At 37.0% G+C, this 10,614-nt stretch overlaps 1 non-coding gene across 1 annotated transcript; it reads left to right on the plus strand.

Annotated features, from left to right (window-relative positions):
- The first annotated feature begins 4,816 nt into the window (after window positions 1–4,816).
- On the plus strand, window positions 4,817–4,923 carry LOC128290022 (small nucleolar RNA R71). The gene has a single exon (XR_008279662.1). It is a non-coding gene; the product is annotated as a small nucleolar RNA R71 (small nucleolar RNA).
- Window positions 4,924–10,614: the final 5,691 nt, after the last annotated feature.

The raw sequence follows: 10,614 nt of genomic DNA on the forward strand, positions 1-10,614 counted from the left end.
ACAAGTCAAATATTTATCATACAATTCAAATAATAATAATAAGAACCGTCTTAGGTTTCACTCCCCTTAGGTATTTAGGGGGTTTAGATCATACTTATGAAAAAAACATCTCAAAAGCATAAAGATAAAAAAACATAAGAAAACCCAAAACTCCTGAAGGAACTTGAAGGGAGATCTTCAGTCTTGATGATGAATCCAGTTTTTGAGATGAATCAATTGGCTTTCCTTGAGTAGTTCCTTGCTTCCTACTCTGCATCCCCCTCTTAAGTACCTTTTCTGGTGTTTAAATAGGCTTTAGAATGCCTAAGAGCCCCCAAAATTGGCCTTTTCCAAATAGGGTTATACTTAAGCTCGGTAGGAACACGCCCGTGTGCGATTACTCCAGTCCGTGGTTAAGGTTGTTAAACAGGCACGGGCGTGTAGTATACCCGTGTAAGTTGTGCTTCAATCCTGCCAAAGGGACACGATCGTGTGACACACTCGTGTGAGAAAGTCTAGGCCGTGTTGATTTCTCACATGGGTCTATTTTCTTCGTTTTCGGCCCGTTTCTCGCTCTTTTTACTCTCCTATGCTCACCTAAGTATAAAACATGAAATTAAAGGATTAAGAGCATCGAATTCACCAAATCTAAGGAGGAATCATCCAAAAATGTGCTAAGCATAGGATAAAATTATGTATAATTTACGGTTTATCAAATACCCCCACACTATGCATTTGCTTGTCCTCAAGAAAAATCCTCAACTCACAATCAGAATAAATTCTTCTCAATTTATAGTCCCTATCAATAATATCTCAAAATAATCCATAAGTATTCATACATTGAAAATTAAATTAAAAGTACATCAGAGTTTTAAACATTCCAAGTTGAGCATTTTATCACGTAAATATAGGTGTCTCCCCTCATCTAAGTGATTATCTTTGATCAAAATATCATAGAGTTTAACATCCTCACTAAAGATTCACTCAAATCACTCAAGGTGTTTAAAGACATCAATTAAAGCACTCATTAGTCAATATGAAAAGCTATTTCCATAAGCTCGCTTGAAAATCAAATCTCCACCACTATATATTGAGTAGATACATCGATCAAAAAGGTCTTTTAGAGGGTTGTAACGTGGCTTTGGTTAGGGGGTGTGGTCACAAGTTGAAAGAAGATGTTAGAATCGAGATTGAATTGAAAAATTACCTAGCTAGAAAAAAAAACTAGTCATCAGTTGAATACAAGTAAGCTTCTTCTCAGAATATGGAATTAACACTCAAGCTAAAAAATGACTAATTACTACTAATATGTATTCAAGTACACCTTTTTTTTAAGAAAAAGTCAAATATTTAGAAGAACAAAACATAACTAAGAAATTTGTTCAAATCAAATCTCGACAAAAATAAGGATCAAATTAGGGGATTTCAACAATAATGGGTTATGGGTTAATATTGAGGGTAAATCAATTAATGGCTTGTTAGGCTCAAAAGGGGTTCACTAAGGGTTATTATGGAGGTAGGCTTTTGTGGAGTGAGTGGGTTAAACCTAAGTGGCTTTATCATCTTGACATATCAAATCAAATGGTGTGGTCTTAGCATGCATAATCAAGCAAGTTCTAGAATAACAAATCAAAACGGATGCACTCATAATAAAAGTGAGCATGAAATGAGTAAAATATGCTCTAAAGGCTTAGGATCTCTCAAAAATTATGGCTTTTTTTATGTTTAAACTTGTGAATTTCAACTCAAGATAATACCTAAACTTAGGGAAACAACCTAAAAGTTTTTAATTCTTCAAAAATCAACTCATCATGCTTGATTCCCTAATGTCTTAAAGTTTAAAAAATCAATGCATAATTGCCTATGTTTTAATTCAAGACATATCAATAAAAATCATAAATTAATTAAAATTCATTCTAAAAGTGATATGAGTGATTCACATGAGAATAAGACAAAATTCAGGGATTTCTAATGATGATATGAAAACCCCCCCACACTTAAGATGTACATTGCCCTCAATGTACAAAGACAGATATATTGAAAAGTATAGATATATAATTATAAGATAGGGAGAGAAATGAAACTTCCTAAATGATGAATGGACTCCTTGAATTGGAGTTATGGAGAATAATCGGCCAAGGCAATGATGAGAGTGGAGGAGGATACTTCGGTGGTCGTAGAGGTTAATTAGTCCATAAGTCCTGCGCCATTGGAGTTTTTAGTTCGTGTTTGATGATGAGCTTTGGAGCTTTTTATAACTGTGATAAAATAAGGAACTCTTTAGGAAATATAATGAATCATATTTACTCGTAATAAAATAACTGAAAATAAAAATTGTAAAAACTCAAGATAAAATAGTATTAACAGGAAATAAAATGTAATTTCAAAATATAAAGATAATGCTAAAATAGATGATAGGTGTTTATAGAGAAATTGGGGCACACGGCCGTGGGGCACCCCCATGTGCCTTCGTTTCAGCCCGTGCGTTTCGTGGTTTTTGAAATTGGGCACATTGGTGTACACGGCCATGTTGCATGGCCGTCTCAATCTTCATTCACTTCTCCCACTCCCGTGTACATAGGTCTACACCCGTGTTAATTTGACAGTTTCACCCACGGCCATGTCACACGGTCGTGGCAACTTTTCGCATCCCATGTTGGGGAAAAAATCTTGCCCTATTTTCACACGGCCTCATGCACGCCATGTGCCTAGCCGTGTGGTCTTTAGAAAGCCTGCATTCCATGATTCGGTTAGTATGTTAGATGTTAAAAGATAAAACTTAAATAAACCATTACTGATAATGTTGGGGTTGCCTCCTGAGAAGCGCTTATTTATAGTCTTAAGCTGGACTTACCTCTCTTCTACATGGTCAAGGTGGTGTGTGGAGTTTACACTCCTCATCCCTGCTATCAACTTTATCAACATAAGGTTTAAGACAGGTATTGTTTACCTTAAATGTGTTGAATTTGGAATGAATTACCTCGACTGTACCATATAGGAAAATACCGGGTATCGTAAGAGGAATTTCTTCATTAGGTTCAGGAGTGGCAATGCAAGGATCTCTCGCATCTAGTAGTACTTTGTCTCCAACCTTAAGTTGATTTGGTGAGGTATTAAGCTTGTCTTGACTCAGTTTCGGTTTATCGGGTGTTCTCAGTTTCTGTGTCTGCCATTCATCTAGCTTCTCAATTTGTAGCCTTTGTTCTTCATAGATAGGTCCTTTGTTATTGTTTGAATATGGCTCATATGCATTCTTCGAAACTGTTTCCTCCATAAAGGGTTTCACCACATGATTAGTACTAGTAGAATGATTTATACAACCACCTTCAATTTTTGATGTGTTACTCGAATTATGAGCTTGAAGGGTGATTGTTTCGTCTCCCACACAAAGTGTGAGTTCACTTGTACCAACATCAATAATGGTTCTAGCAGTCGCTAAAAAGGGTCGTCCTAAAATTAAAGGTGCGTTACTACCCTCTTCCATGTCTAGAACAACAAAGTTTACTAGGTATATAAATTTATCAATCATAACAAGAACATCTACAATGATACCCCTAGGAAATCTAATGGTTTTATCAACAAATTGAATGCTTATCCTAATTTGTTTAGGTTTCCCAAGACCTAGCTGTTTAAACATTTTATAAGGCATAACATTAATGCTTGTCCCTAAGTCAGCCAATGCATTATGAACATCTAAACTACCAATTAAACAAGTAATCGTAAAACTCCCTGGATCCTTCAATTTGTTGGGTAGCTTATTTTGTAATATGGCTAAGCAAACTTCATTCAACTCCACATGCGATGCCTCATCCAACTTTCATTTATTTGTTAAAAGCTCCTTTAAAAACTTGATTGCGTTTGGCATCTGCAAAAGGGATTCAATAAATGGTAAGTTAATATGTAGTTTCTTTAAAAGTTTAAGGAATTTACCAAATTGTTCGTCTGATTGGTCTTTCCTTGTCGCATTGAGGTATGGCACACGAGGTTTATATTCTGTACTTACCGGCTTTGGGTCATTGTGGCCTACATCATCTTTACTTTGCTTACCACCATTTCTGGCCTTGGTTCTACAACTAACCCTTCCTCATCTTGAATGGAAATCACGTTGAGTTGCTCCCTTGGGTTAGATTAGTGTTGCTTGGCAGGCTACCTTGTGGTCGTTCAGAAATCAACTTGGCAAGCTGTCCAATCTGAGTTTCGAGCCCCTGGATTGATGCTTGTTGATTTTTTGAGTGCCGTCTCGATATTCTGAAAATGAATTTCTGACACTGAGATGAATTTGGTTAGCATCTCCTCAAGGTTCAGCTTTTTCTGCTGATGGTACGGTGGTTGCTGAAAGCCTGGAGGGGGTGGTGGTCTCTAATTTCCTTGGCCTCCCCATGAAAAATTTGGGTGGTTCCTCCAACTTGCATTGTAAGTATTACTATAAAGATTGTTTTGAGATCGAGGACTGTCACCCATGTAATTTAACTGCTCGTTCTCCATGTTGTGGCCATAAGGTGGGTATTCTTAACTACTCGATCCACATCCATTTGCTTCACATTACATTACTGGGTGTACCTGTGAAGAACCAAGTAAACCATCAATTTTTCTATTTAATAATTCTACCTGATTAGAGAGCATGGTGACCAAATCGATGATAAAAATGACGGCTACTTTCGTTGGCTTTGTCCTCATGACTTGCCACTGATAGTTATCCAGTGACATCTCTTCTATAAATTCATAAGCAACTTCAGGTGTCTTATTATTGATAGTTCCGCCAGCGGCTACGTCGATCATCTATCGAGTTGAAGGGCTCAGGTCATTGTGAAACGTTTGGACCTGTAGCCATAGTGGTAACCCATGGTGAGGGTATCTTCACAAAAGGTCCTTGTATCTCTCCCATGCATCGTAGAGTGTTTCTAAATCCATCTGCACAAAAGAGGAGATATCATTACGTAATTTGGCTATTTTAGTTAGCGGAAAATATTTTAATAAAAAAATTTCTGTCATCTGTTCCCAAGTAGTGATTGATCCTTGTGGTATCGAGTTCAACCACTGTTTATCCTTATTCCTCAACAAAAAGGGAAACAACCGAAGGCGAATGGCATCATCAGAAACGCCATTAATTTTAAAAGTGTTGCAAAGCTCTAAGAAATTTGCTAAGTGAGCATTGGGATCCTCGTCCTGCAAACCATCAAACTGAACAAACTGTTGGATCATTTGAATGGTGTTAGGTTTCAGTTCAAAATTATTTGCAACAACAGCAGGCCTAACTATGCTCGATTCAGTTCCTATTAAATTAGGTTTAGCATAATCATACATAGTGCGTGAAGCAGGATTCTGAATTACTGGATCAGCAGCAATCACAGGAGGTAGCGGATTTTCTTGGTTTTCAGCCATCTCCCCCGTTATGTTTGAAGTGTCGTCCTCTTGCTCGTTCTCTGTGTATCTTAGGCTTTGCCTTTTATCTCTTTGGTTTTTGCGAACTGTGTGACAACCCGAATTAGGGCCTAATCGGAATAGTGGTTTCGTGACCACAAATCCGAGATAGAAATAATTGTTTTATAATTATTTTGGGGTTTATGATATGATTGCATGATTGTGTGAAAATTTCGTGATGAAATTCTATGCCTAAAGTGCTTAAATTGAAAGTAGGGACTAAATCGAATAAGTTGCAAAATTTGCATCCCAGAAGTTTTTAGTATGAAATTGTTTTGGAATATTAATTAGGAGGTCTTAAATAGCAATTTGACCAATTTTAAGTTCATGGACAAAATTAGGACATGGAAGGAATTTTTGAAAGTTTAGTAAGGAGGGGCATTTTGGTCATTTGGATATTAAATGAAATAAAATGGGAAAAATAACACAAAATTGGTCATCATCCTCCTTAGTTGCTGCCGAATTCTCCCTCTCTCCATAGCTAGGGTTTCTTCAATTTTCAAGCTCCATAGTAAGTGATTCCAAGCCCCGTTTTTAATGTTCTTTACGTTTTTGGAATCTCAAGCTCGATTAAGCTTATGCTAGTAATAATTTAACCTAGGGTTCATATTTGGAAAAATACCCATAGGTGAAATTTGTGTATTTTGATGTTTTATGATAGAATATGAGGTTTTAAATTATGTTAAATAACTTGTGCTACTCGGTTTTAAGTGAAAACGAGTAAAAGCAAGATAATCGGTAAAATACCTATTGTTCATAACTATATGATAGAGTGAGAATTTGATGTGGTTGTAGAAGAGAAAATGTTCAGCATATCATAAAACATAAGAATAAGGGCTGAAATTAATTCCGAGCCTAGGGGCAAAAATGTAATTTTGTAAAGTTAGGGGCAAAATGTAATTTTTCCATGATGTGATTTTTGGATTGAAATAAATAGTATGAGTATTAAATGAGCTAAATGTGTTATTATAGATCAAGAAAGACGCGAATTGATCTTGAGCAGGGGAAGGAAAAGTTTTGGACTAAATTGCAAAATTTCCACATTTTGCACCAAGGTAAGTTTGTATGTAAATATTACAATAATTTCATGTACATTCTTATATTTCAGCCTATTATATGTATATACTAGCTGATGTTGAAGTATAAATCGACTATTGAAAGAATGGAAATAAATAATAGAGAGAGATCCGGTTGAACATTCTAAAAATCGAATAAAATAGATGGAGCGTAGCTAGGTCACATGTATGATGCCGAGTGCATATCATGTGTACAAGAAAGCTACGAGACACCCTGTAGTAGCTAGGTCACATGTGTGATACGAGATGTATCCCATGTTGACAAGAGAGCTACGTGAAAGATAAATGTAGCTAGGTCGCATGCGTGATTCCAACTGAAGGACACCATGTAGACAAGAGAGCTACGTGAAAGATAAATGTAGCTGGGTCACATGCGTGATTCCAAGTGACGGACACCATGTAGACAAGAGAGCTACGAGACAAATCGGCTGGGTCGCATGAGTGGTACTAAGTGTTCACCATGTGTACAAGAGAGCCGAACTAAACGAAGTATGATGGTGGGGTGTCTTTGAAACCATTAAATATCGAGGATTGATCCGAATTGTTCAATGGGATGGTTTTGTGGTGACATTGTGGTTTGGACCTACACTTATGGTGAATGAAATGTGGTGAAAATGATTTGTGGTATATACAAATATAAGATAAAATGAGGTTAGCATAAAAAAATTTGTGAAAGAGTGAAATTAGCATTAAAACTGTTTTTAGATGGTAGCAGTGACGTGATTTTGAAAAATCACCAAAAATAGGATGAATATAATTAGAGGTTGAATGAGATGTGAAATTAAAGTTTAATGAGTCTACTTTCATATAAAAGAAACAGAGCAAGCAAAGGAATTCTATATTTTGAGATATTTACAATTGTATGTGACTTGCTCAGGATGAATACGTGATCCCCTGTCCCAACTTTGAAAAATCATTAAAAATTGTACAAAGAAAATTAAGAAATATAGTTTACATGCCTAAATTCCTTATTGAGACTATTTTAAATGAAACAAACTTCAGGGTTTTTGAATTGTGTACTGAGAGAAATTCAATTTGTAGTGAACAGAGGTCAGATCAGTCGAGCTGTGTAACAGGGAAACTTTAACTAATAAACTGTACTAATCGGCTGAACCAAAAATTATAGAAAAAATTTAGCAAAAAGCTTTATGAGTCTAGATTCAGGGAAATTTTACGGATTTGAATTTCGAGTTTGGTAACTCGAGTTATGATTTATTTAGTGAATATGACGCAGCGAGACAAATTAATCAAAGTGGAATGAATAGTGAAGTTAAAGTAGATGTACTTGAATTGTTGTGTAAACATGTTAGATTTTTTTAATTAGTATTTACATACTTACTTACTAAGCTATAAGCTTACTTTGTTTCTCTCTTCTGTCTTATAGTGTTCTCCGGCTTGCTCGGGAGTTAAGGATCGTGAAGATCTATCCGCACTATCCTACTTTAGGGTATTTGAATTAAACGTTTTGAATTATGGCATGTATAGTAGGCTTAGTTATTTTGTTACGTGTCATATTTGTCTAAGTTTAAAATATTAGTTACAGTACTCGACCAGCTAATTTGTACAAACCATTAAAGTTGGCTAATATTATTCAAGACATATTTATATTTTGATTATGTTTAATGGTAGGTATTATGTTCTGGTAATACCTTGTATCTGTTCCTACGACGTAATTGGTAAGGGGTGTTACATTTAGTGGTATCAGAGCTATGGTTTAGTCGGTTCTCGGACTAATAAAGTGTGTGTAAAAGTCTAGCTATACATGCCATAAAAATATTGTGATAGTGTGGTGACTCCTGATTATTCTAAACTGTGTTTTGTTTTAATATAGTAATGGATCCTGAAGGAACTGCTACGATGATGTCTTTGCTAGTAATGCGCCAGACTCCCGCACAAGGGACCGCGCCTGTGGAAAGTAGACTGAGACATTGAGACAAGGAGATGAGGCTCGGGATGCCTTTCTCCAAATGATGAACAATTGGTATACTGAATTTATTCGAGCAAATCCAAATGCTCAACCTCCTCCACCCCCTCCTATACCTCAGGCGATTCCTGTAGTTGCTCAAGGTATAGATTTGGTAAGAATGAACAAGCCTCCGGTTGACAAGATTCAAAACAAGGGCTGAAGAGTTTAGAGCAAAGATCGATGATGATCCCGAGAAAGCGGAATTCTGGCTTGAAAATTCTACCCGTGTATTTGATGAGCTCTCATGTACACCCGAGGAATGCTTAAAGTGTCAGATCACTTTTGAGAGATTCGACTTACCACCGGTGGAAGACTTTGGTTGCAGTGGTGCCAAAAGAAAAAAGTTACTTGGGATTTCTTCCAGAAGAATTTAGAAAGAAATACATAAGTCGTGATTCATTGATCAAAAACGGAAGGAGTTCCTTGAATTGAAACAGGGAAAATGTCTCAGAGCGTAGTATGAACGCGAATTTGTAAGACTCAACAAGTATGCCCGTGAATGTGTGTCCACCGAGGCCATTATGTGTAGAAGATTTGAAGATGGGCTGAATGAGGACATTAAAGTGCTTGTAGGAATTTTGGAGTTGAAAGAATTTGTAGTATTGGTTGATCGAGCTCTTAAAGTGAAGAATTGAACAAAGAAAGAAGAAAAGTCGCTATTGAGGCCCGAGATGTCAAAAAAGACAGATAAGCAAGCCATTTCAATCTCAACCAAAGAGGTTCAAAGAGACAAACCCTCGAATGATAGTTTCAATTGGGGATTTACAGAGATCGTGGTAGAGCATATTCGGGTCTAAAGCTCAAGCTACTTGGTGGCAAGTGTGGGTAATGTGTGACCTAGAAAGCCCGAGTGTCGACAATGTGGCGAGCAACATTATGGTGAGTGTTGGGGGACCGAGCGAGCTTGTTTCAAAGTGGTTCTCGAGCATTTTATTAGAGATTGTCCGGAGAAAGTTAAAGAAGAAAGATTTGAGTGCTAGATGTAATACCACCGCTAGTAGAGGTAGACCACCGAGAAATCTTGGAGGTGGGACTAGTAGTAAAAGCTGTGATGAAAGATTTAACGGCAAGATCGAAGCTAGAGCACTGCTAGAGCTTATGCTATACGTGCCGAGAAGATGCATCATCTCCGATGTTATTCTTGGTACATTTTCTCTCTATGATACTATTGTTATTGCATTGATTGATCCGGGTCCACTCATTCCTATATTTGCATGAATTTAGTATCCAATAAAAAGTTGCTGTTGAATTTATTGAGTTTACGATTAAAGTGTCGAACCCTTAGGCCAATATGTGCTAGTTGACAAGGTTTGCAAGAATTGCCCATTAATGATTCAAGGTCATTGCTTTCCGCCAACTTGATGTTGTTACCATTTGGTGAGTTTGACGTTATCTTGGGAATGGACCGTTAACATTGTATGATGCTAAGGTAGATTGTAAACAAAAGACACTAGAATTGAAATGTGAAAATGGAGAAATTTCGTGGGTTGAAACAGATGAATCAAATAAATTGCCTATGGTGATTTCGCACATGTCTGCACGAAATACATGAGAAAAGGGTGTGAAGCTTATCCGCTTATGTAATGAATATTGAGTTGCCCCAACTGAAATTTGAATCGATCTTAGATAGTCCGTGAGTTTCGGATGTATTTCGGAGGAATTGCCCAGGTTGCCTCCGAATAGAGATAGATTTTGCTATTGATTTGTTGCCGCACCGCACCGATCTCGATTGCTCCATATAGAATGGCTCCGATGAATTAAAAGAATTGAAGGCCCGATTGCAGGAGTTAACAGACAAAGGGATTTGTGAGACCGAGTTTCTCTCCCGGGTGCTCTGTATTATTCAGAAGAAGAAGGATGGTTCAATGAGACTTTGCATTGATTACCGTCGACTTAATAAGGTGACTATAAAGAACAAGTACCCATTGCCGAGGATTGATGATTTATTCGATCGGTTAAAGGGGCCACAGTGTTTTCAAAGATTGATTTGAGGTCCGGTTACTACCAAATGAGAGTTAAGGAGTCGATGATGTGCGAAAGCGCCTTTAGGACAAGGTGTGGACATTATGAGTTTCTTGTGATGCCTTTCGCTTAACAAATGCTCCACTATATTTATGGACTTAATGAATCGGATCTTCCTACCATATTTGGATAAGTTTGTAGTAGTGTTTA

This window comes from Gossypium arboreum, chromosome 2 (genome assembly GCF_025698485.1).
Source record: "Gossypium arboreum isolate Shixiya-1 chromosome 2, ASM2569848v2, whole genome shotgun sequence".
Lineage (NCBI taxonomy): Eukaryota > Viridiplantae > Streptophyta > Magnoliopsida > Malvales > Malvaceae > Gossypium > Gossypium arboreum.